This window comes from Platalea leucorodia, assembly GCF_965183815.1.
Source record: "Platalea leucorodia genome assembly, chromosome: W".
Taxonomy (NCBI): domain Eukaryota; kingdom Metazoa; phylum Chordata; class Aves; order Pelecaniformes; family Threskiornithidae; genus Platalea; species Platalea leucorodia.
The window spans coordinates 31546168-31571489 of record NC_138859.1 but is presented as its reverse complement, the minus strand read 5'-3'; the positions used below and the strand labels follow the sequence as shown (position 1 = coordinate 31571489).

The following is a 25322-nucleotide window of genomic DNA, read 5'->3' as shown; positions in this document are numbered from 1 at the left end:
CCAACATGTTTAGTATTGAAGCTAGCAGCTTGCATTTGAATTACAAGTCTCTTAAAAGAATTCTCCACAATTTGGTAATTTGTTTCACTGAACTCTACTTACATTTTAAAAAAACATGTATTTTATTTCCAGTTGGAATTTGTCTACTTTCAAGTTCTAATTATTAGGTCTTGAAATGCTTTTAGTATCTTAGGAAATATTTGTTCTCCTTAAAAGAGTACTTTCTAAAATGTTACTTTAAATTTTCAGGTCACTAATGAAGGAGGAATGAAGAGTGCTTCTTTAAAGGATTTGTGTCCTGAGGACAAGAGACGCATTGCAAACTTAATTAAAGAACTTGCCAAGTAAGAATAAGCATCACCTGAAAATGCATTATGTTTAAGGAGAGTCATTCCTCTAATCAACATCAGGCAATGCATTATGGAACTGAATATTTGCATAAGGTAATTTTTCTTGCTGGAAGAGGTATGACAATGAAGCAGCCTGATCATTTTTTCCTTGCTTCCTGACCCAAAATCCCCTAAACATATTGAAAACAAGAGCCAAAGTTTTGTGACCTGCAGTAGTTCATCCATATAAGCCTAGTCTCAGGGCTAGGGTTTTGTTTGCTGCTTGTATCATGTGCTTTAAATAAACACGTTGTCTTTTGGAAATGACAAACTTTGTTGATATGAAACTTTGTAGTGCTTATTTGTTCAGGGGTAAGCTTTTATATGGAATGCCATGTTAAAGGTGGATTGGTGATCTTGTGGCTGAAACATGTTAATCAATATTTGCCTGTGTTTGCACATGTAGAGCAATAAAGAGTCCAGTGAGAGCAATAAAGAGTCCAGTGTAATTTTAACTTACTAGCCAAACTTTCTTTTGCTTTGATTAATTTCTTCAGGTTCCCCCTATTTGAAAGGAGAGGCAGAAATAGTGCAAGTTTCTCAGCTTTAGCAAAAGGTTTTTTCTAAGTTTCATTCCAGTGCTAGTTGCGTTCACGAAGATAAATGATGTGAAAAATAAGTTGAATTTGAGTGAGGAGATTTTTCTCCCCCTCTGTGTCCCTAACACTTCAGAATCTCTGGAAATCTGCTTCTTACATAGCGGCTGTAAAATTGAGAAGGAACACATGACCTTGGCAGGCTTTCAGACAACATCAGAGGGGAAAGTCTTGTGATATGATCTTGGGTCCTTTGGGCTAAAAGTTGGTGTCCATACTAAGAATTTATAAAGGCAAAGGTTTTCTAGAACAAAATGCAAGTTCTTAGGTATTAATTAAATGCTTTTTTGCCATAGATTTCACATGTCTGTGCAATAATTGGCAAGCATTACTGTCCTTTTTATATAGGAAAATTTGGGCAGAGAAATTAAGTTACTTGCTCAAGGTCATGCAGTAAGTCTCTGGTGCAGCTAGGAATATTTTCTCTCCGATTATCCTCATCCAGTGAACCATTTTGCCTGCTAATAATTTGTGCCAATATAGGATTTCTTGCTATACAGTATTTCAGTAATTTTTGAAGTTCTTCATGATTGCAACTCTATTTTATCCTACCTCATGTGTTAGAAAATGTCTAGTTAAGGCTGTCATAAAGAGTAGATTGCTGGGAAGCGTGGTTACAAATTGTCAGATGTTGGAGGTATTCGAACACTGTTGCCACTGTTGATATATAGAGGTATATTCTAATATTAAAAAAAGTCTTTTATTACATTGTTCCTCATAATACACTGCTCCCTGGTGAATAGTAGTACACTAACTCATTTGAGCACGGGATTCTTCTTAAATCTCAGATGCTGTGATTTTTCCCTGAGGACAGTTTGATATTTCTGCCTGACATTTCTTTGAAGAAAAATAGAAGGTGCAGCAACGTTACTTTTGAAACGTAAAATTAGTGGAACACTGTTATTTTATACTTAGTTCTCTTTTATTTTTAAACCTAATCATATTTTTATTGGATGTAATTAAAAGTCCTTTGCAGAGTAATAGGGAAGTTGAACTTTGATTATGCTTACCTCATCACTTTTTTTAAAACTCTCCATAATTTTCATCCCTAGTTGTGCAATGATGGAGGGTTTTTACATGCGGGAGAACGTTCTTTGCTATTTCAGAGAAGAAAAAGAACCAGCAGAATGCTGAAAGTTTTCCAGGAAGACTGCCCTGCAGTAAATAATTGGAATAATAAAGATCTCACTTGACCAGAGCCATACTTCGCTGGTCTTTATTTTGCTACTATTTATGAATGAAAATGATGGTAGTTGGGACTAATTCTTGCACATTTATTGCAGGATGGTGAACAGAAATAGATTGGTCAATACCCATCTGCATGAAGACAGTTTTAAAGTGGTAAAATTCTGTCTGTGTGGAAACCAGTAGCAAAATATGATTAACTCCTGGGGCTTGAATTTCAACCAAGTCTTGCTTGAGCAGTTCAGGATATTGGTCTTTCCCCTGACTTTTGCGACTGCTGAAGGAGAGCTAACGTACTTTTCTTTCTCTTCCTATTCTTAATTCTCTTCCTCCAACTCTCATTCCCTTCCCACTTTTGAACATTGGGAAGATGTGTACCTATGCATTAGCTAATATGCTGCAGGGAGAGACTGTCTTGGTGTGAGTAAATTCTAATGCTGGCTATATTATTTTCCTTTCCTTTGAGAAAATCAATTACTGGGCTGTAATGCTCTGCTGCTGGGGATTCCAGTGGCTGACATCACGTTAGCTGTTAGGGACTTTATGAAATTGAATTTTGAGAAAGGGTCGAAAGAAAGGACTCGCCTGTATCCTTTCTAATCCTCCTTTCTAGGCTAAATAATCTTAGGTTTTGCTCTGTGCTGCCACCTGTAAATCTAACCATTATTTTGCCTTTCTTTGAACATATCCAGTCTATCTTCTCTCTTCAGGTGAAAAGAGAGAGGCAAACTGGATCCAAAGTTTAAAATTTGAATTTTTTTTATTGTGTCAGCAGATTCTTTTCAAATTGTTTTTGTAAAGGAATTTCTGAGTAGAATGAGTCATGCCTATGAATGCCAAAGTGCTTTGTGAATAAATGGGAAATTCTTGAGTGTGATCAGCCATTATTTTCAAAAACAACCAGCATGGCACCTTCGTGTTTTCAGCAAGGTGATGCTGGCATGGTGGTGAAAGTGGCAGGCACAGTAAGAGCAAAATTTTAGCTCTCTCTATAAGCAGAGTCCTTTTAAGAGGCAAAAAAGACTTTCTCTGAGCTTTCATTACTGCAGGCTACTCCTGAAGCAGTCATCAGCTTATGTAATGAAATGAGCAGTGACACGGTGAAGACACTGAAAGATTCCTACCCTCATGCTCTGCGCCAATGTCAGGACACATTAGCCTTGTTGTGGTTTAACCCCAGCCAGCAACTAAGCACCACACAGCTGCTCACTCACTCCCCCCACCCCAGTGGGATGGGGGAGAGAATTGGAAGGGTGAAAGTCAGAAAACTCATGGGTTGAGATAAGAACAGTTTAATAATTGAAGTAAAATGAAATAGAATGGTAGTAGTAGTAATAATATAATACAATAATAATATACAAAGTAAGTGATACACTATATAATTGCTTACTACCCACTGACCAATGCCCAGCACGTCCCCGAGCAGCGATTGCTGCCCCCTGGCCAACTCCCCCCAGTTTATATGCTGAGCATGATGTCATACGGTATGGAATAGCCCTTTGGCCAGTCTGGGTCAGCTGTCCTGGCTATGCTCCCTCCCAGCTTCTCATGCACCTGGCAGAGCATGGGAAGCTGAAAAGTCCTAATAAGCACTACTTAGCAAGAACCAAAACATCAGTGTGTTATCAACATTATTCTCATCCTAAATCCAAAACACAGCACTATACCAGCTACTAGGAAGAAAATTAACTCTATCCCAGCTGAAACCAGGACAAGCCTCTTCTAAGAGGGAGCAGCACAAGGTCCCCTGGGACCTAGCCAGTTGACTGTTGAGTATTAAGGATTTGCTAGACACCATACTGAAAAGGGTTACAAAGTATTGTTTAGTCTGGAGAAGAGGAGGCTGAGGGGAGACCTTATTGCTCTCTACAACTACCTGAAAGGAGGTTGTAGCGAGGTGGGGGTTGGTCTCTTCTCCCAGGTAGCAAGCAACAGGATGAGAGGAAATGGCTTCAAGTTGTGCCAGGGGAGGTTTAGATTAGATATTAGGAAAAATTTCTTCACAGAGAGAGTGGTTAGGCATTGGAATGGACTGCCCAGGGAAGTGGTGCAATCACAGTCCCTGGAAGTGTTCAAAAAACGTGTGGATGTGGTGCTTAGGGGCATGGTTTAGAGGTGGACCTGGCAGTTAGGTTAACAGTTGGACTCGATGATCTCAGAGGTCTTTTCCAACCTTAACAATTTTATGATTCTATTCTGGAGTGAAATATTTTAAGTGATATGCAGATTTTGAAAGCTCTGTCTCAGCATTTGGCTGAATGGAGAGGGTTGTAGCTTTCTTTGCAGAGAGAGTGAGTGCGTGCTTGCAAGCATTCACCTCACTCCTAACTGATATATAGCCATAGTACTGTGACTTTCTGGCTCCTACTATGACGTCTACATCAGAAATACTTATTCCCTGCCTGCACAGTTCACATATGCCTGTACAGCTCACATATGCAATTTGCTTTTGAGTGAACAGAGGCATTGACTAAGTGACATAGAACGGTTCATGAAAGTTTAATTTTTGTTTTTAGGGGTGAGAATTGCTATCTAACTGCTTTGTATTCTTTCTTTCTTTAGATAAGATAACGGGGAGCTAGCTTTTTTTCATGTTTGTTTTTGCAAACAAATTTTCGAAAGCAATTTAGGTAGAAAGGTATCATAATGCCCTTATCCACCCAAGGGAGGGAGTGATTGCCTTTTTCAAATGAGATACAAGATGGGTTTTGCTATCAGATTAGTGTCTTTCTGGCAAAGACCACTGGCATGCCCAGAAAGACTTGTACCCAGCAGCTAGTAAAACAGCCTTCAGACAGCCCTTTGTTCCTTATTGAGAAAGTGCTTCCTTTTTCCCAAGACCTTGGATTCCTAAATCCTTTGTAGGGTGCTGGCAGTCTGGGATGCTAGTCTTTTCTACTGGCATTGCTCTATGTGGACTTTTTATCCCGATATGAAGATGAAATTGGCCAACTAAAATTGAATTTTTTCCAACAAAAGGTGAAAATGGGAATCAAAACAGAAGGTTAATTTGGTTATAGAACTGGAAACCATTACAAAGGAGGACAGTAAAACTATTGTAGCATATATTTGCTGTTTAAGTGTTTTTCTTCCAGCACTGAGGATCGTTGAAGGACAACTTGCCTGTGGAAGCCCGTATTACAAATCTGCAGTGTTTGGCCTCTTGGTTTCCCTTCTCTCCTGGGTTATACTACCTCATATTTAACCAAATTGTTACCTGGCTTTAACTTCAATGTCAAGATCTTTTCTTCTTTTTTTTATGTGCTACTTTAGGAGACAATATTGTGTTGCAGTTCTCTTAATTGGTCAGGCAGTGAGACTGCAAATGAGATATCCCTAAGCTTGTCTGAAAATTACTTCTTGTTGATAGGTAAAGCCATGCCTAGGATTATTGTATCACCAATCACACTTACCTTTTGTGCTTAAAAAGTCATTTGTAGCTATAAATTCATGCTGTGAGATCTAGTTTTGTATTATTTTGCAAGTTGCATATCATATAATTGAAACTGCTGCACAATGGATAAATTTTGTTTTGGGATTGTTGGGGTTTTTTTGTTTAATTCATACAAACTGCCCATGATACTTGAGTAAAATGTATCAGATTTGTGAACAGTGTCCTTAGACAAAAAATGCTGCCATTCTCTCTTCCTGCAGTGCTGGTATTAAAAGTTACTTTGTTGCTCAGTTCTGCCAGAGGCATGTTGTGATCAACTCTGGCATGAAAAGTTCTTGTTTCATCTTTTTGGAGTGCATCTTTCACTTGGAATACCTGATTTAATTCCATGGATTCTGCATGTGCTGGGCTCTGCATGATGCCCTTATCTTGGTCCTTGCTTCATTTTTCCTCCCCCTGTGGTCTTGCCTGTTCCAGATGCCATTCTTTGCTTGGAATGTAAAACCTGTGGTTTTCGAGAATGGTCACCAAAATATTTTCATCTTTGCTAGCTAGTTGGCAGGCTAGTATCAGGTGAGTGTTCCCTAAAAGATAAATGTTCCCAACGAGTATAGGACTGATCAATGAAGTTTCCAAGTGTCTGTGTGTCTGCTTTTTGCTTATTTTGTCTTCTGTCTTAACTTGCTCAGCCACAGAACTTAATGCATTCAGATTTCTCTTGGTAAAAGGTCAATTTTTTTTCTAACATTTTTAAAAAGTAGAAAACACTATTTTTAATTTGCTTTTTCAGCTCTTTTCTTTTGTAAAGATTGTAAGTGCCTTCAGTCAGGAAGAGTTCTTTTGAGTTTTGTCCCTGGTGTAGTGTTGATGTGAGTATTATCATGGCTCTTCCTTGTGCATGCCAGTTTTTCATTAGACAAATAAAACTTGAAGTGCTGTTGACCTGTGCAGTGCTTCAAAAATTCCACCTGGAGAGCATCAATCCTGCTTACTCAGTGGAATGAGTCAGTGTCATCAGCAAACTTGTTGATCAATTCCTTCTTCAGATCAGACAGAACTACTAGTATCAGCAGTGGACTTGGGAACACACCATAATAATTGGAACTGGTGAATTATGAATTAATTTGAACCCTAAGGCTGATGTCCTAGGAGGGTTTTTTGTCACTATATCTGCATTATGATTTTTTCTTTTCCTTCAGAGGCTCCTGTAAAATAAAATTAAAATCTTTATTTAGATGCATCTAGAATTACATAAGCTTTGAAGTGTTGAATTTAAAGCAAATCTTGAACAAAGATGGTGTGTATCCTATGACACAAGATAGGTGAATGTAAATTGCATGCAAGGAAATGTTGCAGATGCAGAACAGCAGGAATAGTTCTACTGATTTGTCATCTTCGCTCTCAGCTGTCAGTCCTCTCTTCCTGGAAACAATGATAATGGAGCTAGACACCAGTGCATTGCCCAATGGAGCAGTTGTGCCCATTGTAGTTGCGGTGCCTTCATTCTTTCACTGCTCTTTTCTGAGCACGAGCGGATGAAAAGCGGGTGAAAATCCTTTTGAGGAGCATTATGAGCCTTGTAATGTTTCTGTTTGGCATCAGTGAAGTCCTTCCTAGTTCTGCTAAAAATCATCTGTTCTCTACTTCCAGAAGGCAAAGAAATAAGTATATAAAAAAAAATCTCACTGAGCTATATGTAGGATGTGACATAAACCCATACATTCTTGTATTCCTTTAACTTCCTTTTGCCACCTCCTGTGAGTAACTGTCTTCTATATCTCACCTGCCCTTTATGGGCTGTCTCCTGCTTTGTGATACATAAACACATACTGCCATGTTTCTTCTAAGATCCCTTACTGTTCTCAGTCATTTACTGCATAAGATATGTAGCACAATATGTTCATATGTCTGGGAGTATGACAGCTTGCTGTGATCTATGTTAAATACAAACATAGCACGCGAATGTGATGCAGACTGATATAAGCAGCAAATCACAGAATCTAAACCTGCTAGGTTTAGTCTAATTTCTCTAGTGCTCTGGTCTTTCTTACCTTATCTTATTTTCTTATGCTGTTGTTTGATTTTAATATTCTTAGGTGCCAGCATGGCCCAGTGTTTCAGTTGTCCTGAACCTTTTTCTAATGTAGTATCACTCCTGCAGTTAGTAAGCAAGCTTCTTCCCTTTTATAGTGCCCTGGAAATGATGCTTGTCCTCTCTTCTGATCTTTTTTTTTTTTTTTTTCTTTCTCTGTTTTTGTTTCCTTCCTGTCTTTCATCTACATGGTCATTGCTGTCTTCATTGTCTTTTTCTCATTGATGGTTTTTATTCTCTGTTCTCTACTCCCCCCCCCCCTAAGGAACAGGAAACATTCTTGCATCTTTCACTGATTATGTGAAGGAAGGTCATATATGCTGTAGTCACTTATCTGATTGCTCTAGATTCAGAGAAAACAAACTCGTGGTTAGATGCAAAAGCCTGGGTCTGCAGCCTGTGGCATATGTACTGTAGTTGTAACTGCATCAAGGAGCAAGGATGTATGGTAGATAGTTTTCAAAAGTTTGTTGCCTGCTTAACTAAGGAGTACATAGGTGTTGGGATGGATCCAGAGTTAATACAGCTGGTTCCCTTTTCATTGTTTATTTTCTGATGTGTGCACACTCCTTTTGACAGCCTTTGAGTGGAGGGAAAGGGGCCTAGGAATGAGTTGATGAACACTGCTGGGGACAGGATTGTAAATGAGACCATGGACATATGAATAGTGGAATGTTTTTATGCTAAATTCATGTCTTTTTTGTGTAATTTAGAAACTTTCCAATTAATAGTTTGTTCCAAGCTTTCAAACTGCTCTAATTTACAGAATTTGATTATATGCTATATGTTATATGTTATTTTTCTCCCTCCAGGTTTGTAGAGAAAAGGTGTGAATTTCAGTATTATTAATTGCTTCCAACTTCATGCAGTCTCCTCGAGCTGTTGTGGGAAGGGCTGTGGGTTGATCTTAGAGTTGGGGAATGCTGCCTGTCTATAGTTCACCCCAGGGGGGTGACCCAATTGTGGTATTTATGTTTTTTCCACTGGAATATCAAAACAAATCCATGCCCTCTTAAGGGAAATGTCATGATGTCAAATGGATGGCTCAGTCCCTGAATGGAGTTCTCTGTTAGGAATGCCAATGAGTCTGATGGGACAAGTGGAAGGCTTAGTCCACTATTTTATATCCCCCCCCCCCTTTTCTCTTCCTATAGGATTGTTCCACTTAAAGGAAGTTAAAATTGAAGTTTTCTGAAAGTTGTACTGCTTTGGTCTCCTGTCACCTGTGTTGTGGCAGCTGTTTCATCGTCATCATCATAAAAGACTGAATTTTAAGAGCCTTTAGCAACAGAAATTGCCTAAGTGCAGAGCAATAATATTTATTAGTCTAAGCTCATTACTTAATATTTTTGTAGAGCTTTTATAGAACTGTGATTTCTAAGCCATGTTTTTTAGCATAGTTACAGGATCTGTGCATAATGGTGGTCTTGCCTATGTGATACCAGAATAATTGTTTTTACAGCCTGCTCTTGAGGTGCAGAATAAATGATCATTGTAAACCTTTCTCATATTGTCATCTTTTAATCTTGATCCAGTTATTTACACTGAGCAGCAAGATACAGGGTGCCATGGCCCAGACAGAAAGGAAAATTTATTCCTGCAGCTTGATATTTTAAAATCCCCAGAAGAGGACAAACTGGTTTGTTTGGAGAAAACTAACAAGAAAAACGATTCCTTTCCTGGACTTATATTTGACCAGTAAATGTGAAAGAAGGATTAATTTATAGATTAAGAAACAGAAAAGTTTTTCAACTTCCTTCCTGTCTCAGCAGCTAAGCTCTCCCACTTGAGTCATCTGTCTATGTGCCCTAGGTTTGTAAAAATCCTGGTGTGTCTTCATTATGGCTGCAGGGAATCAGACTGCACAAATCTAATTGTGGGTTCAGGTCCTTACTTTGTTGTTCCATGCTGCCCATTAATGTGCATGTACTCTAGTGAGACCAGTGTCTTTGAAAAAATAATGTATTGCATAAAGTCATATGCATCTTCCAGTGTAATATAATAAAATAAACATTATGAGGAACTAACCTGTTTAAGGGTGGAGAGGGTGATATCCATTTACCTGGAAAGTGGAGGAGTTAGAAGTCAGGCACTGCGGTTATGGGCATGTATTTTATTTCTCTCAAATTCTTTTCAGGGTAAGCAAAGAAAAGGAGGTGACAGAAGAATGGCTGAAAGCTGAACAGGAGTCATTTGAGAAGAAGATCAGACAGCTAGAGGAACAGAATGAATTTATCATCAAGGAAAGGAAAGATATCCTTTAAAAATATGTGTAGGGGCTCACTGTCTGAAATAAAAAGTGAACTACAGAGAAATAATTGTTCTAATTTATGGCAGAGAATAAATCTGCATGTGCTGCTATTCAAAAGCAATCAGAGATGACTTGTTAGAATGTGACGCTGGTTCATTTGAACTTAAAACTGCCATCCAGCTGTTCCTATGATGATGTTTTGCTATGAAATAGATATTTGTCAACTAAAAATGACAATAAGGAATTTATGCATTAAAATATGGTTATAGTTTTTTGGTTTTGTTTTTTTGTTTTTTTTTTTTTTTTACTTAATCCTGTTAGGTTGTTGTAATTGAGGTCTAAAACTTGCATGGTATTCCAGTGCTCTCTGTGTCCACAGAAAGACAACTTACACTGAAGGCATTTAAACTGTATATATGTACTAGGAGGTTTAGCCAGTTGAGACTTGTTTTGGTGTAGCTTTTGTTTGTTTGTTTTTTATATAAAGTTAGCTGATTCTCTTTTCTTGCAGGCTGTGACTTCCATTTTTGTTAAACTGCATATGCTTAGTCCCAATCCTGGAATACCACATGCAAAGTCAATGTTGCAGGAATTACAATTTTCCTTCAGTGTGATGTGAGAGACCTTTACAAAATGCTCTTGCTCATTTCTCTTCCAAATCTTTGATATTGATGCTTTCTTGTTTAATTCCTCAGAAGGCTAGCGGTTGACTACAGTAGGATATAGAAGAGACAATGCTGCAACTACAGCAAAAGCAAATAGTATGTGATTCATCAGGAGCTGTATTTCAAGTAGGGAGGATACTAATGCTATTTTAAAAAGCATTGATGAAACCTAGTGTGCAATACTCTTTTCAGTCCCAAGTCATCCCTTGTTCAAGTAAAAAATGAAGTTAGTGACAAAAGTTGTGGAGAAGGGCTACTTAAGATGATGGGGGGCCTGGAGAAGCTATTTTCTGAGAAGAGACTAAAGTGTGTGTGCATATGCTTATGAATAGTGACTGGCCATATAGAAGTAGGTCGAGATGGTGGTAAGGTGAATAGGGGGAGAGACAATGCTGAGACAAAAAGGGACTCTTCAAGCTATAGGCCAGTGTTGGAACAGAAATAAATTGAGATAAAAAAATCCACAAACTTAAACATGAAGTTAGAAAACTTAAACATGAAGTTAGAGGAGGGTTCTTGAAAATTCAAGCAATCATATTCCACAGTTTAGCACTGGAAGGCTTAACAAAAAAAGCTTTTTTTATGATGGAGCTTGGTTGGCTTATGAAAGTAATTCAGTGATATGTTGTCTCTGTTGTCAGGGGATTGCCCTTGATGACCCAGAAGATCCCTTGTAGCACAACAGCACTTATATTGATAGAAATAATTTGGTCTGTTTGTATATCAGTATGCTTATGCACATCAATAAGCTTAGCTGGGCATGGAGCAGTTCCTGGAAAATATTACATCTGATGTATTTAAGAGCCATTAGATGCGACTACAGCTCTTTTACATCGATTTCACTGAAGTCAGTATTGTTGTATATTATGTCTTGTGTATTCAGTCAGCTCATGAATGTGGGTGGTGATACAAAAATTCCCGGATGCTTCTCCTCACAGTCCGAATCTCCCCAAGGGAGAAATGGAGCATTCAGAGAGTCCCTGAAATGAAACTCAATAGCAACGAAGTTACTATTAAGCAGGTATCCTTTATTGCAGCGCTGGGCAGCACTGGGGATTCTCCACCATAAGTGCGCCACCGATTTGGTAGACTTTCAGAGATTATGAAGTCCTACATATTCACAGGATTTCCGAGAAATCATTTACATAAACATGAGATTTCCTGGAACTTATTAACATATGCAAATGTCCGATCCGCATGCGCAGTCGTCTCCCGTGGTGGTCTTCAGGTGGTCTTTGGGGGTCTTCAGATGAAGGCTCGTAGTCTTCTTCACTGTGTTCGCTGATTGACCTTTGCTTCTGCGCAAACTCAGTCCTAGGATCACGTAAACGGTGCCCTTCAAGGCTGTTGTCATTCTTTTGTGACCTCCTGTCTTCCGTGCATTTGTTCTCCCAAGGCCCGGTTGTCTGGGATGGGATTATCCCGGAGCCCCCTTATCTTACAACCATTCTAACTGCTCCCTAAATCACAAAGGCCTTTCTTTTGTTTAGTTAAGTGACTAAGATATTTAAAATATCCTCCTTGCCCCTAGACTTTAATTCTTTCAGGAGGCATTTTGAGGCAGTGGCTTTGTCTATCTTGGCTTTAACCCTTTCACTTGACCAGTGTAAGCACTACTTAGCAAGAACTTAGCACTACTTAGCAAGAACCAAAACATCAGTGTGTTATCAACATTATTCTCATCCTAAACCCAAAACACAGCACTATACCAGCTACTAAGAAGAAAATTAACTCTATCCCAGCTGAAACCAGGACAGGTTGCAGACAGGTATTGTTTTGTTAAAACTGGTAACTTAAAGTTTACTTTAAGTAACTCTCCTACACCCCAAAGCTTTTGTCATAGTTCATGAGCAATTAATTCAAATGGATGGGTCCACATTGCTTCTCAAAAAAAAAAAAAAAAAAAAACAAACCAAAAAAACAAAAAACAACCACAAAATGAGGAAAAATCTGCCTTTAAAGTAGGGATTTCAAGCACACAAAGCATATCTTTGTTGCAAGAGTCTTAAGAAAAAAAAAAAACAAACAACAAAAAACATGTTGCTAAAAAAAAAACCCAAACACACAAACAGTGGGATGTATGTTCCTGTTTAATATTTTTTAATTTATGCACATAAAGATTTCACTAATTCATCTGAGGTTTATTTGGCTACTGGGAAGTAGGCATGCTTGCTTGTGTTTTTTTGTTGGGTTTTTTTTTTTTGTTGGGTTTGGGGGGGGCTTGGTTTTTTTTTTGTTGGGTTTGTTTTTTTTTTTTTTTCCTTTACTAGAAATAGATTGCACAAGCATGAATACTTTTTCAGAAGTCTGGTAGACATGGCAGAAGGTTAATGCATGCAATTTTACACTTCATAAAACTCTGTAAAACCTAGAAATATAAAAAAAGTTTATAATTTAAAACAATATAATTTTAACTACTGCAATACTTGCCTATCATACATGAATTATTCAGATCCTCAACGTACCTCTGATCAGTTAATTTTTTATCTTAAAGCTTGTTGCAGAGACAAGCAATGGTAGAAATGACTTGCCAAAGTTGAATACAGATTCTGGCTATTTTCAAGTACAGCAACTTGAAATTCTTCAAGTTCTTCTGAAATGTACAGAATTCACTTGCAAATAAGATATCAGGGATATAATACCATAAGAAAAAAACCTTCAAGTCTGGTAAAATCAATTTTACTTACTTTTTTTTTCTCCCCCAAAGCTAATTTATTCTCCATAAAATTACTTTAGCTAGCTCAGTATTTAAAATTACCCTACAATAATAAATTGGTGTTTCTGATATAACTGCAGCTATCCAGTAAGAGTAATTTCAACCTGGTAAAGGTTTAATTTGAATAGCACGGGGAGCGTGTTGTTGTTTGTGTGTTTGGGTTTTTTTTTTAGCAACATGTTTTTTGTTGTTTGTTTTTTTTTTTTCTTAAGACTCTTGCAACAAAGATATGCTTTGTGTGCTTGAAATCCCTACTTTAAAGGCAGATTTTTCCTCATTTTGTGGTTGTTTTTTGTTTTTTTGGTTTGTTTTTTTTTTTTTTTTTTTTTTTGAGAAGCAATGTGGACCCATCCATTTGAATTAATTGCTCATGAACTATGACAAAAGCTTTGGGGTGTAGGAGAGTTACTTAAAGTAAACTTTAAGTTACCAGTTTTAACAAAACAATACCTGTCTGCAACCTGTCCTGGTTTCAGCTGGGATAGAGTTAATTTTCTTCTTAGTAGCTGGTATAGTGCTGTGTTTTGGGTTTAGGATGAGAATAATGTTGATAACACACTGATGTTTTGGTTCTTGCTAAGTAGTGCTAAGTTCTTGCTAAGTAGTGCTTACACTGGTCAAGTGAAAGGGTTAAAGCCAAGATAGACAAAGCCACTGCCTCAAAATGCCTCCTGAAAGAATTAAAGTCTAGGGGCAAGGAGGATATTTTAAATATCTTAGTCACTTAACTAAACAAAAGAAAGGCCTTTGTGATTTAGGGAGCAGTTAGAATGGTTGTAAGATAAGGGGGCTCCGGGATAATCCCATCCCAGACAACCGGGCCTTGGGAGAACAAATGCACGGAAGACAGGAGGTCACAAAAGAATGACAACAGCCTTGAAGGGCACCGTTTACGTGATCCTAGGACTGAGTTTGCGCAGAAGCAAAGGTCAATCAGCGAACACAGCGAAGAAGACTACGAGCCTTCATCTGAAGACCCCCAAAGACCACCTGAAGACCACCACGGGAGACGACTGCGCATGCGGATCGGACATTTGCATATGTTAATAAGTTCCAGGAAATCTCATGTTTATGTAAATAATTTCTCGGAAATCCTGTGAATATGTAGGACTTCATAATCTCTGAAAGTCTACCAAATCGGTGGCGCACTTATGGTGGAGAATCCCCAGTGCTGCCCAGCGCTGCAATAAAGGATACCTGCTTAATAGTAACTTCGTTGCTATTGAGTTTCATTTCAGGGACTCTCTGAATGCTCCATTTCTCCCTTGGGGAGATTCGGACTGTGAGGAGAAGCATCCGGGAATTTTTGTATCACAAAGACTTTTCAGCTTCCCATGCTCTGCCAGGTGCACAAGAAGCTGGGAGGGGGCACAGCCAGGACAGCTGACCCAGACTGGCCAAAGGGCTATTCCATACCATATGATGTCATGCCCAGTATATAAACTGGGGGAAGAAGAAGGAAGGGGGGGACGTTTGGCGTGATGGCGTTTGTCTTCCCAAGTAACTGTTATGTGTGATGGAGCCCTGCTTTCCTGGGGATGGCTGAACACCTGCCTGCCAATGGGAAATAGTGAATGAATTCCTTGTTTTCCTTTGTTTGCCCGCCCGCAGCTTTTGCTTTGCCTATTTAACTGTTCTAATTTATTTTACTTCAATTATTAAACTGTTCTTATCTCAACCCATGAGTTTTCTCCCTTTTATCCTTCCGATTCTCTCCCCCATCCCACCGGTGGGGGGAAGTGAGTGAGCGGCTGTGTGATGCTTAGTTGCTAGCTGGGGTTAAACCATGGCAAACCTAAGCTTACATTTGCTTTGGAATTGGTCAGTGTTAATGGGTAGGGAACAAGAACTAAAATTTCATGCAAACTTAAAAGTCAATTCTATCCTTCCATTGCAGTTGAAACTTTGAAATTTGAGTAGTTCTTACTAGGGCATGTAGTTAATAGGACAACCCTGATGAGCACACTGTGAATCATAAATAGGCCAGCCTGTTATCAGGGTTACCAAATACTTATTATCACAGAATTAAGGAAAATTAGGGATTTCAAGCAGCTGTCTGGTCTACTCCTTTTCCCTAAAGCAGTATCGTTAGACCTGTCGTATTATCTTATAATTTGGTCAAAAATAGATGTTTTGGCTTAGGTTTTCACAGGACGTTCCTGCTTGAAACTGACTTTTTTTCAAAAGAACCTTAATCTAAAGTGTTTCAGCCAGTTCCAAAACCAAAAGAGGATCAAACCTTTATTTTGTCTATAATAAACTCTTATAGCTTTTTTTCTAAAAAGTTCTAGTGCTGCTGTTCTTTGGAGATGTGATGCTTAGTGATGTAAGGTACATGTGCTGTGATGACATCTTTTGCTGTTCTTGCTAAAATATGTCCAATTGGGCCAAACTGGAAAGTCCAGTAACAGGTGCTCCCATTCTTTTGATGCCCTCCACAATGAAAGCGTCTTATAGCTATGAGGATGGGAAAGTGGTGGAAAAAATTTATCTTCTGAAAGGGAAGATTAAGCAGGAGGTAGAGGGGAAAACATAAGTGGTGGCTGTACTGGGGAAGTGAAAACTAGAACGTGCCTGGAAGGAGATACTTGGAAAAGGAGTTTGGGCTGGGCATGGCTGATGTGAAAGAAGTAAAGCCTGTGACTGACAAGTTCAAAAGTGTTTGGGATAAGCAGTCAGGGTTAAGGAAGAGCCAGGATGGAGACAGGTGGCCTATGATCAGTCAGATGATTGTGAGACAGCTGATGAAAGCAGGGATGTGTCTGTTCAGTGTATTCTAGCACCCTCCAAACTTTGAAACAGAATTTGGGACTCAGCTCATGTGAGAAGGCTCACCATGTGTGACCTACCTCCATGTCTTCCTCAGCATCCGCTCTTAGTATTTGTCTTCTCTTTGCTTCTGTGTTCCCAGATCATGATGGATACATACTGGGTGACTGAACAGTGCTTCTAGCAATCTAAATTCTGGCATTGCCTTTGGAGTGTTTGACTTGCAATTTCAATGTTCTTATTTTGATTGTTTCATTTGCATTTTCAGAATAAGGGATGAGCAGCGCGTACCACGTTATGCTCTTAGGATACTTGCGCTGCCTGTTCTTCCACTTCTGCTAGGAGCTGTTAAGAGAAAAGCTGCTGACTTTCCTTTTTTTTTTTTTTTCTGGCATATTTTCAAGCACCTATTATTAATTTAGGTCCCAAATATGATTTAATTTAAGAAACAGGAAAATATCTTTTGTAAGATGCCCCAGTAGTGTCATGATAGATGTTTTAAGAAAAAAAATAATGAGATTATTAAGAAACAAATACTACTGTTATTTCAAAGCCCAAAGAAATTATGTTATGGTCTTTAGCTTTTCTTGTTATCACCATTAAGGATTTTTTCATCTAAATTTGATGGTGTTGCATAAATGAAGAAGCAAAAACAGCCTTAACATTTCTGTGAAGATTTATTAATTGGGGAAGAGGAAACTTCTTAAAAAAAAAAAAAAAATTGGTTCTTGAATTCTAAGCTATGCTCAAATTATCATTTTGGAGACAAAGAATAGGGAGGCAAAGGGAAGAAGAGATTCTATTTATTACAAACTTATTTTTTTCTTTTTGTGAATTTAAACTCATCAGCCCTACTAAACCACTGTTTTGGTTTATATTTAGAATGTACCTGGATTACTTAAGCTTTTTGTTGGAATTATTTTCTGACTGAGCATGATGTGTTGATTTGAAGACCCAGCCAAGTTCATACAAAAAATCTCATATGATTTACTTGGCTAGTCTTAAAAATGGTTACAGACTCTGTTTACATATGTCCTTAATATTGTAACTTAGGACTACTTAATTAGTTGATTTTATGAATATTAATTTGACTAAAACAGTTCATTTGCTGATATTGTTAGTGAGACATAGATTATTCATTTGCTGGAAGAATAATGGGCTTCTTATAAGCATTATCTAGAGTCTTTAATAAAATGCTTTTAGTTTTGCCATAGTACTGTTCATTACATTACTCTTGCATATACTCATAAATTTTACTCTTGCATATACTCATAAATTAGTGCTATTTACATGTTTTCTCCTTTTCCTATCTTTCTGTGTTAATGTAGAATTAGTATTATTTTTCAGAAGAAAAATAGTTGCTGACTTGCTTAATGCCAAAGAATAAAATGATAGAAAAGCAGGTTTCAGAGTACAGAATTTACTTGTTTGTTCTGTCATGCTTACTTTTCTCTATAACGTTGAATTTGCTTTTCTGAAAATGGGGAGAGAAATAGGCACTTCTATTTCTTTTCCTTTTTTAATCTAACCCACCAAGTTGTCATCACAGGTGAAGAAACAAAATAAAAGGTCTTGCATAGCAAGCCTTTGGCAATATACTTTGTTGAATGTGTGGTCCTCATGTCCTGCTTAACAGATATATATGTGTGCGTGTGCGCGCACCTCCCCAGGGCTGCTGTTTGCAAAAGGACAGTTAGTCTGAACTCACAATGACAACACAGAGTGTCATAGAGAAATGGGGTATGGAAATTAACTGTATAGTTAAGCATGTATATATGAAAGTTGGATCCCTGCCTTGTTGCCCCCCCCCCAATTAATAAAAGGCAAGAAGAAAATTTCTATATGGAGAAAAATTTGTCGTTTGCAGGAAACTTGTGCTGCCTAGTGCTTTTGAAAATCAGGCTATTTATTTAAAACTCAGTAACACTTTTAGAGTTTAACTTTGGCTAAGTCTAAGATGATTTTGGCTTTTGTCATAGTTTCTGTAGTACAGTTCCTGATAGTATAGTTTCTGACCATTTACAAATGGAGGGATTGGAATGGCCATCATAATTTTTCTTTTATTTCTCAACTTGCCTCCCTCAGCTTATAGTTTTAAATTTTTCCCTTCCTATTTTTCATATGTGAATGCATACTATATATCTTTTTGTGCATCGTAATTTGTTTGATGGCATGTGAGGAGAATGAAAAATTAATATTTTGCTCCTTTCTTACATTTTATCCAACTGCTTCACTCTTTGAAGGTGTTTCCCTTACTTTTGTTATAGGTGTCCTACTAGTAAATGTTTCTAAGCAACCATTATGGTCTATTGAATAAAAGCTGAACTTATTAAAAAGTCCCTGAATAGTTATACGCTATTCTGTAACGGCAGTATTGGCTAAATAATGTATGTATTTAAGAACTTCTTAAATGTAGTCAAGGACTATTGGGTAAATAAGATATTTTGAATTTTTCATGAACTTTTAAACTAAACCAAAGTGAAACATACTGTAATGTTGAGTGTTCAAATGGATCAATGACTGGAGATTCATTTAAAGCTCAGCTTTCTATGTTTAATCCTAGCTAGTGCCTTAGAGCACAAACTAGCCACATTGTTCATGTTATGAAATTATCCAGAATCAATAGGCAGCATCTAAACAGTCAACATCAGATAATAGCCTTCCAGTACCTGAAGGGGGCCTACAAGAAAGCTGGAGAGGGACTTTTTAGCAGGGCCTGTTGCGATAGGACAAGGGGTAATGTCTTTAAACTGAAAGAGGGTAGATTTAGATTAGATATAAGGAAGAAGTTCTTTACTATGAGGGTGGTAAGGCACTGGCACAGGTTGCCCAGAGAAGTTGCCCCCTCCCTGGAAACATTCAAGGCCAGGTTGGATGGGGCTTTGAGCAACCTGGTCTAGTGGAAGGTGTCTCTGCCCATGGCAGAGGGGGGTTGGAACTAGATGATCTTTAAGGACCCTTCCAACCCAGACCATTCTATGATTCTATGAATATCAGCCTCTGTAGAATATGAGCTAGATAGGCTTTTTGCCCTAAAACTTCACACTCAGTGGTGCAGGTGAGATGGTACTGTCAGTACAGAAGTATAGCTGTGAGATAAGAGAAGCAGAGTTGCTTTGTAATTTATACTGTAAAGTGTGGAATGGCGTTGTTCTGTGTGTGGCTGACTGAAGAAGCGAAGAATTTCCCACCCAGCAGCTCTGGCGTAGAATTTTGGAGGCCCACTGAGGTGAGTGTCGAGAGCTAGTAGCATTCTCGCATCTCCTCCGTTTCATGACATTATACTGCAGTGATCTGTTCCTGGTACTAGAAGCTTGATGTTTCTGAGCTGCAGTCTTACTGACATGATATTATCTATGCTAACTATCTGGTGTGGATCTTGGAACTGGATATGATGATGAGCTGCCCCTGTCTGAACTTAACAGGAGAGACCTGTCATTAGAAATGCAGCTTCAGCCATGGCAATCTCGTATATCAACATCAGTTAGCATAATGAAAAAACCTGAAGTAGGTCAGGTAAAAGGTATTTTCTGTAGAAGTCAGGCTGGTGAGAAGGGCTGTGTCTCAGGTGAAAGGCAGATCTTTCTTTTTTCAGGCATTTAAACCGACTAGGCTACTTACCTGACTGAATTTGGCCCCTGCTTTTGTGGCTATTGCTGAAACATTTGGCTTTAGGCATGTGAGCTTTCAAAGTGATGTTTTTTTGAGTTAAATTTTCCTTTATGACATTTGACTCATTTGGAAACAAAGACTGAGATCTCTTAAAAGGAGGCACAAATGGGCAAATGAGATCATTAATTGTTGAAGCTGGTACTGTAACAAATTGACTAGAAATGTGGATTCAGAGAAATTGATGTACTTTATCCTTCCAAACTAAATGAATTCTCTATCTGCTTCAGCTTCTCAACTATAATGAAGACGTTGGGCTGGCTCTGCTATTGGTTTCTCTGTCTTCCTGAACTATTTTGGAAAGTTTAAACATTTCTTGCACGATTAAATACACTTTCAATAAATCAATCTCATAATAATTGTTGTTCAGGAGAGTTCATTATTCAGTTTAGTATTTTAAATTACTGTTCTTTAAAGGATTCTTCTGACGTAATGGCTTCTGCTAAATCCATTTGCTGTGCTCTGGCTTGTAATTACTTTAGATTTGAAGAATAAAATGAATGGCTTTATTATTAATCAGGAGCAAATTTGTCTTACTGTTTTTAACCTTAGAGTGGCCTTTGCTCATGAAATAGTTTTAATGGTCTAGATAGTAAAACACTTCATAACTCTCTTTCAACAGAGATTTAGTGAAAGCAATCAGATAGTTTTGTGTTTTTTCTTCTACCACTCCCCCATCAAACGTTTATCACAGTGACTGTCATCACGTGTGCATTTGCTGTTGTATGCTGTCAGCTGCTGGCCCTCTGAAAGGCTAGTTTTGCTACCTGCTTTTAGACTGCAAGTTTTTTAGGCTGCAGTAGCGTTTATTTTTGCCTTAGGCTGTGGAGAGTACATTGCACTTAAACATAGCATTAATTTAACATTGTCTATTATACTGGACATTGGCCTATGTGGACTTTGTCACTGTTCATGCATGATGAAAACTTAAACTATTTCTTTTCTCCTTTCTGTTGTTTTGGTGTTTCATAGTTCTTATTGACAATGCTTTTATAGTCAGATGAGTTGCAAGTCTGTGCTGTGACTTTTAGTAGCAGAATGCCATCTTGGACTGAAGTTTTACAGCAGCTAAGACTGGACAGGTAACTGTCCTATGTGAATCTTCTCCATTTGGCATCAGTTCTTTGTCCATAGTTGTAAGGTTGTTCAAATCCATCCTTAATTTTAAACTACCAGTCAATGCAAAGTAATATAAAAGCATTTTCAGCCTTGCTAAACTTCTTAGGATCTAGTGGATGTTACATTAATATCTCATTTTCAGAGACTGCTTAGAAAATGAAAGTGGGTTAGTTGTAGAGTTATAGACATACAATAAATCTCAGCTTTTAAATTCTGTAGGGATTCATTGCTATAACAGCACTGTGTTGGTTTTGTTTCCTCTATCAATTGTGATGTTTAACCAGGGCTAAGAATTTTTTGAGTAATGCCAAGGAATTGGAGAAAACATCCAAAGAGGAATGAATAGCATCCTTGAAGTCTTAATGCCATGGCTCTCTAGGAGGTCATTAAAAGTGTAAGTGTAAAACTGGATGGAATTTATCCAGATACAGGAACTGCATAGAAGACTTCCATCTGTACCTTTTATCCTTAATTCTATTCGCGTTACACCTCCTTGTTCTAGTTTCAGGAATTGTAGTTTTTCATTTCACATCTACATTTTTCAGTTCACATACTAGTGTGTATATGTTTATTTAAATGCATTTTTAATTGTGAAAATGCTAAGTTTTTACTGGTGGCAGTATGGTCACTTTCATTGCGTATATGTCAAGAGTTTCACATAAAGCTTAGCCCCTTCTTGGGACAAAAAATACCCCAGGGTTATAATACAGGGAATACAGTTGTAGCAATAAAGATTATGTTGCTGATAAGTTTCCCTCAAGGCCCCATGATGGTAATACCCCTATATTTTGTCTTTAAAGAAAACTGCTGAGAGGCAATAATTTTTTTTGTATGTGTCCCATTTTCATTAATACATGGTAATTGATGGAGTTGCAGTGACTTATAACAGTAATGAGTTCTAAACATAAGAATGCACTCCTTTCTAATAAGTGAGCACTGCTGGGGTTTAAAAGCATACTAAATCGGTTGCTTTAGTATGAATTTATTACATTTTTTTCAGCATTAGCTTTAATAGTAGTTATTTACATAAGCGTGCATCCCATTAACCGCCATCAGGGTTGGAAAACATGCTGAACTGTTCATATTTTCATGTAATTATCGAACATAATGGTTTCATTTGCATTTCTAAACAGTGATGTTTGTCAGGCTTGGAAATAGTGTCTTTATGCAGTCCCTATTTCACATCCACTTATTTGACATTGTTAAATTTTATGCTAATGTGCTTCCCTAGAATATCATCAGTAGGACAGATGCTTGTGCTTTAATATACAAATCAGAGATTCTTTTCCCTCCCCTGAACTGCAAAAGAAATAAAAAAGCATATCTGCACTTTTTAGATATAGTTTGTTTCATTCTAAAGAATCTGTAAGAAATGAAACTTAGCTTTCACCTCTACTAGTCACTTCCAAATGTTGTAACAGATACCTTCTTTATGAAGGGTGGGAGACTATCTTCTGCATGAAGGAGGAAGATTCTTCTAAAATTCAAGGTAGTGATGTGTTAAAATAAAGATTGTAACCTTGAGATTGCCTTGTGTAAGGCATGGAGCCTTACATAGCAAGTTGCCTAACGAGGCAGTGGTCCGTGGACTGGCTTTCCTGGCAGCAGACCATCACTGTAGAGAAGGTTCAGGAAGGGAGAAATTTCAGCTGCTAGACTCGGTGCTTGTCAGCAGAAGTGCATTTGGAATTGTACATTGTTAGGTTTTTAGTTTTACATTTAAAATAGATTTCTTTGGTTTGTAATTCTGCAGACAGGCAGAAGTATATGAGCCCTCGCTAACTAAGTGGGGATGGTGATTGTTGTATGATCAGTGTTGCTTTGATTCTTTATATGTATGTAAGAGCTCTGATACTTGTACTGAAGTTAACAGTGGAAGCCTAGCATCAAAAACCTAAGAGATAGTGCCAGTAATTGCAGTTCCGAATGTGGAAATGATAGAATAAAAATAAATAAATAAATAGAATCAGCACCACCACACTGCTTTTCTTCCATTTAAAAATGAAATTAATATGTCACATCTTGTTCTGTATGAACTTTATCTTAGGATGACTTGCTTACAGTTGTACGTAGAGTGCCAAAGGTAGAGCAGATGAGTGCAACCTGCAGTATACAGTTGTGGTCACAGGAAAAAGTAAATATCAAGATGTACAGTATGTTGCTTATGAGCCAGACATGACCCATGTGAATGAGCAAGGAAACTCAGTGACTCTCCAGCTCAGTCCTGTGCTTTTACTGACTTACTGTATGTAGCATTGGGCAACTCTGCTATCTTTTCTCCTACTTACCTATTTAAAAATTTGGAGTACTGCTTGCTGGCCTTTGTGTGACATGAAAGGTTAAATGTATGCACATTGCTTAGTTATGGCATTTCATGGACACCCTCAGCCTTGAGCAATGCAAACATTGTATATCTCTGAAAATCTTAAATAAAACCAAAAATGTTAGGGTCAAGCAAAAGACTGAGAGAAGTGTGTCACACAGATTTGTCATTTTCATTGTGTTTTATATATAAAAATAAATGTTAAAAAATGCCTCTCTTCTTGGGCATGTCATAGAAGAAGGTTTGAAGGAGGCACCCAGATGGAAAAGGGTACTTGGACTGAAATGAAAAGGCATATTTTATGCATAAAGGGCCACGTGAGCAAACTGGAGATATACTCTGATGGGTTCTGGGCTTATGGTGTCTTTAATTATAGATGATTAACAATTTGCTAGTTGCTTTGCAGACAAGTATAGAGACAAAAATCCCTGCTGGGAGATGCTTGCAGTCTAAGACCTCATTCTTGTGGTGTGTGTAGAGCTATATTTTAAGTCACGAGAAGTAGTAATATTAAAACAACAACAAAAAATTTGGTTTCATTATCTCAGAGAGAACCATTGGCTTTTTGAAGTATTTCTATTACAGTTTTGAGCTTGCAATAGTTTGTGCAACCAGTTTATAGGAAACAATATGGGGTAAAGTGCTTTTTGGTAAACCTTTTACTCAGGATTAAAATAGGATGCACCAAAGTGGGGTAGCAATTGGTGAGAACCTGCTAATTTCATCTGTGATTTAAAGAGAGCACCTCTGGTGTGCAGAGCAGACTGTTGTACTGCAGAGATTCTGAGCTGACCTCTTGTCAACTTCTCATTTGAATCCTGAAAAGAAGGCTCTAGGTAATTGGCAAATATCCTTATTTTAATATGTGGCCATAAAAAGGTAAAGTATGATGATTTTTAACATCAGAAGATTAACATTTTACCTTTACATAAAATATGATTAACTAGTACAGAATTAAAAGTCATAGAACTGCAATATTCAAACTGTGACTCTGTGGTGTCAAATTATGCATCAAATGTGACAGTTTAAATACTGAAGTGATTTAAAAATGATCCAGGTAAAGGATGTTTATCCCAAGTATTGAGAATAAATTGGAATAAAACGATCATGGCTATCAAAACGTTTTCAAACCCTCCTGGCTGAAGGAACCAGGAAATCAAAAAGTAGTGTTGTTTACAGTGACTGCATCTTGCCCTGTGCCAGTGCAGGTGCAGTGAGGGAATAGTTGACATGCTGTGACGGCATCCTAAACTATGATTTTTAAGCCTGCCAGGTGATGATTATGTTTAAATTTAATTGCCAGGCCAACACTATTGCTTCTGGATACGTATACCTCTAGCAAGGTGTCGTGGTTTAACCCCAGCCAGCCACTAAGCACCACACAGCCGCTCGCTCACTCCCCCCACCCCAGTGGGGTGGGGGAGAGAATTGGAAGGGTGAAAGTCAGAAAACTCGTGGGTTGAGATAAGAACAGTTTAATAATTGAAGTAAAATGAAATAGAATGGTGGTAGTAGTAGTAGTAGTAGTAGTAGTAATAATAATAGTATAATACAATAATAATATACAAAGCAAATGATACACGACACAATTGCTCACCACCCACTGACTGATACCCAGCCCGTTCCTGAGCAGTGATCGCTTCCCCCCCGGCCAACTCCCCCCAGTTTATATGCTGAGCATGATGTCATATGGTATGGAATAGCCCTTTGGCCAGTCTGGGTCAGCTGTCCTGGCTGTGCCCCCTCCCAGCTTCTTGTGCACCTGGCAGAGCATGGGAAGCTGAAAAGTCCTTGACTGGTGTAAGCACTACTTAGGAACAACTAAAACATCAGTGTGTTATCAACACTATTCTCATACTAAATCCAAAACACAGCACTATACCAGCTACTAGGAAGAAAATTAACTCTATCCCAGCTGAAACCAGGACAGTATCCACCCCTTATTCCATACCATATATGTCATGACCAGGTCTTACACTTTCAAAAATTAATCACTACCACTTTTCCAGTCTTTTGATATATTTTTATATATATATATACACACACACATAGATATAATTTCCCTAGTCTATAGGCTATCCCTCTAAAATGTTCGTTGAGTTCATTTAGTCCATGACTTTGGGCTTCATCTGTCATAACAGTCTTTCAGGGCAG

At 38.0% G+C, this 25322-nt stretch overlaps 1 pseudogene across 1 annotated transcript in view; it reads left to right on the top strand.

Annotated features, from left to right (window-relative positions):
* Nucleotides 1-25322, top strand: part of LOC309601675 (protein hinderin-like) — a 158145-nt pseudogene that overhangs the window by 9808 nt on the left and 123015 nt on the right. Inside the window, exons 4-5 of the transcript XR_014230903.1 lie at nucleotides 250-344; nucleotides 9794-9917. The product of XR_014230903.1 is annotated as a protein hinderin-like (transcript). The remainder of the gene's footprint in view (nucleotides 1-249; nucleotides 345-9793; nucleotides 9918-25322) is intronic.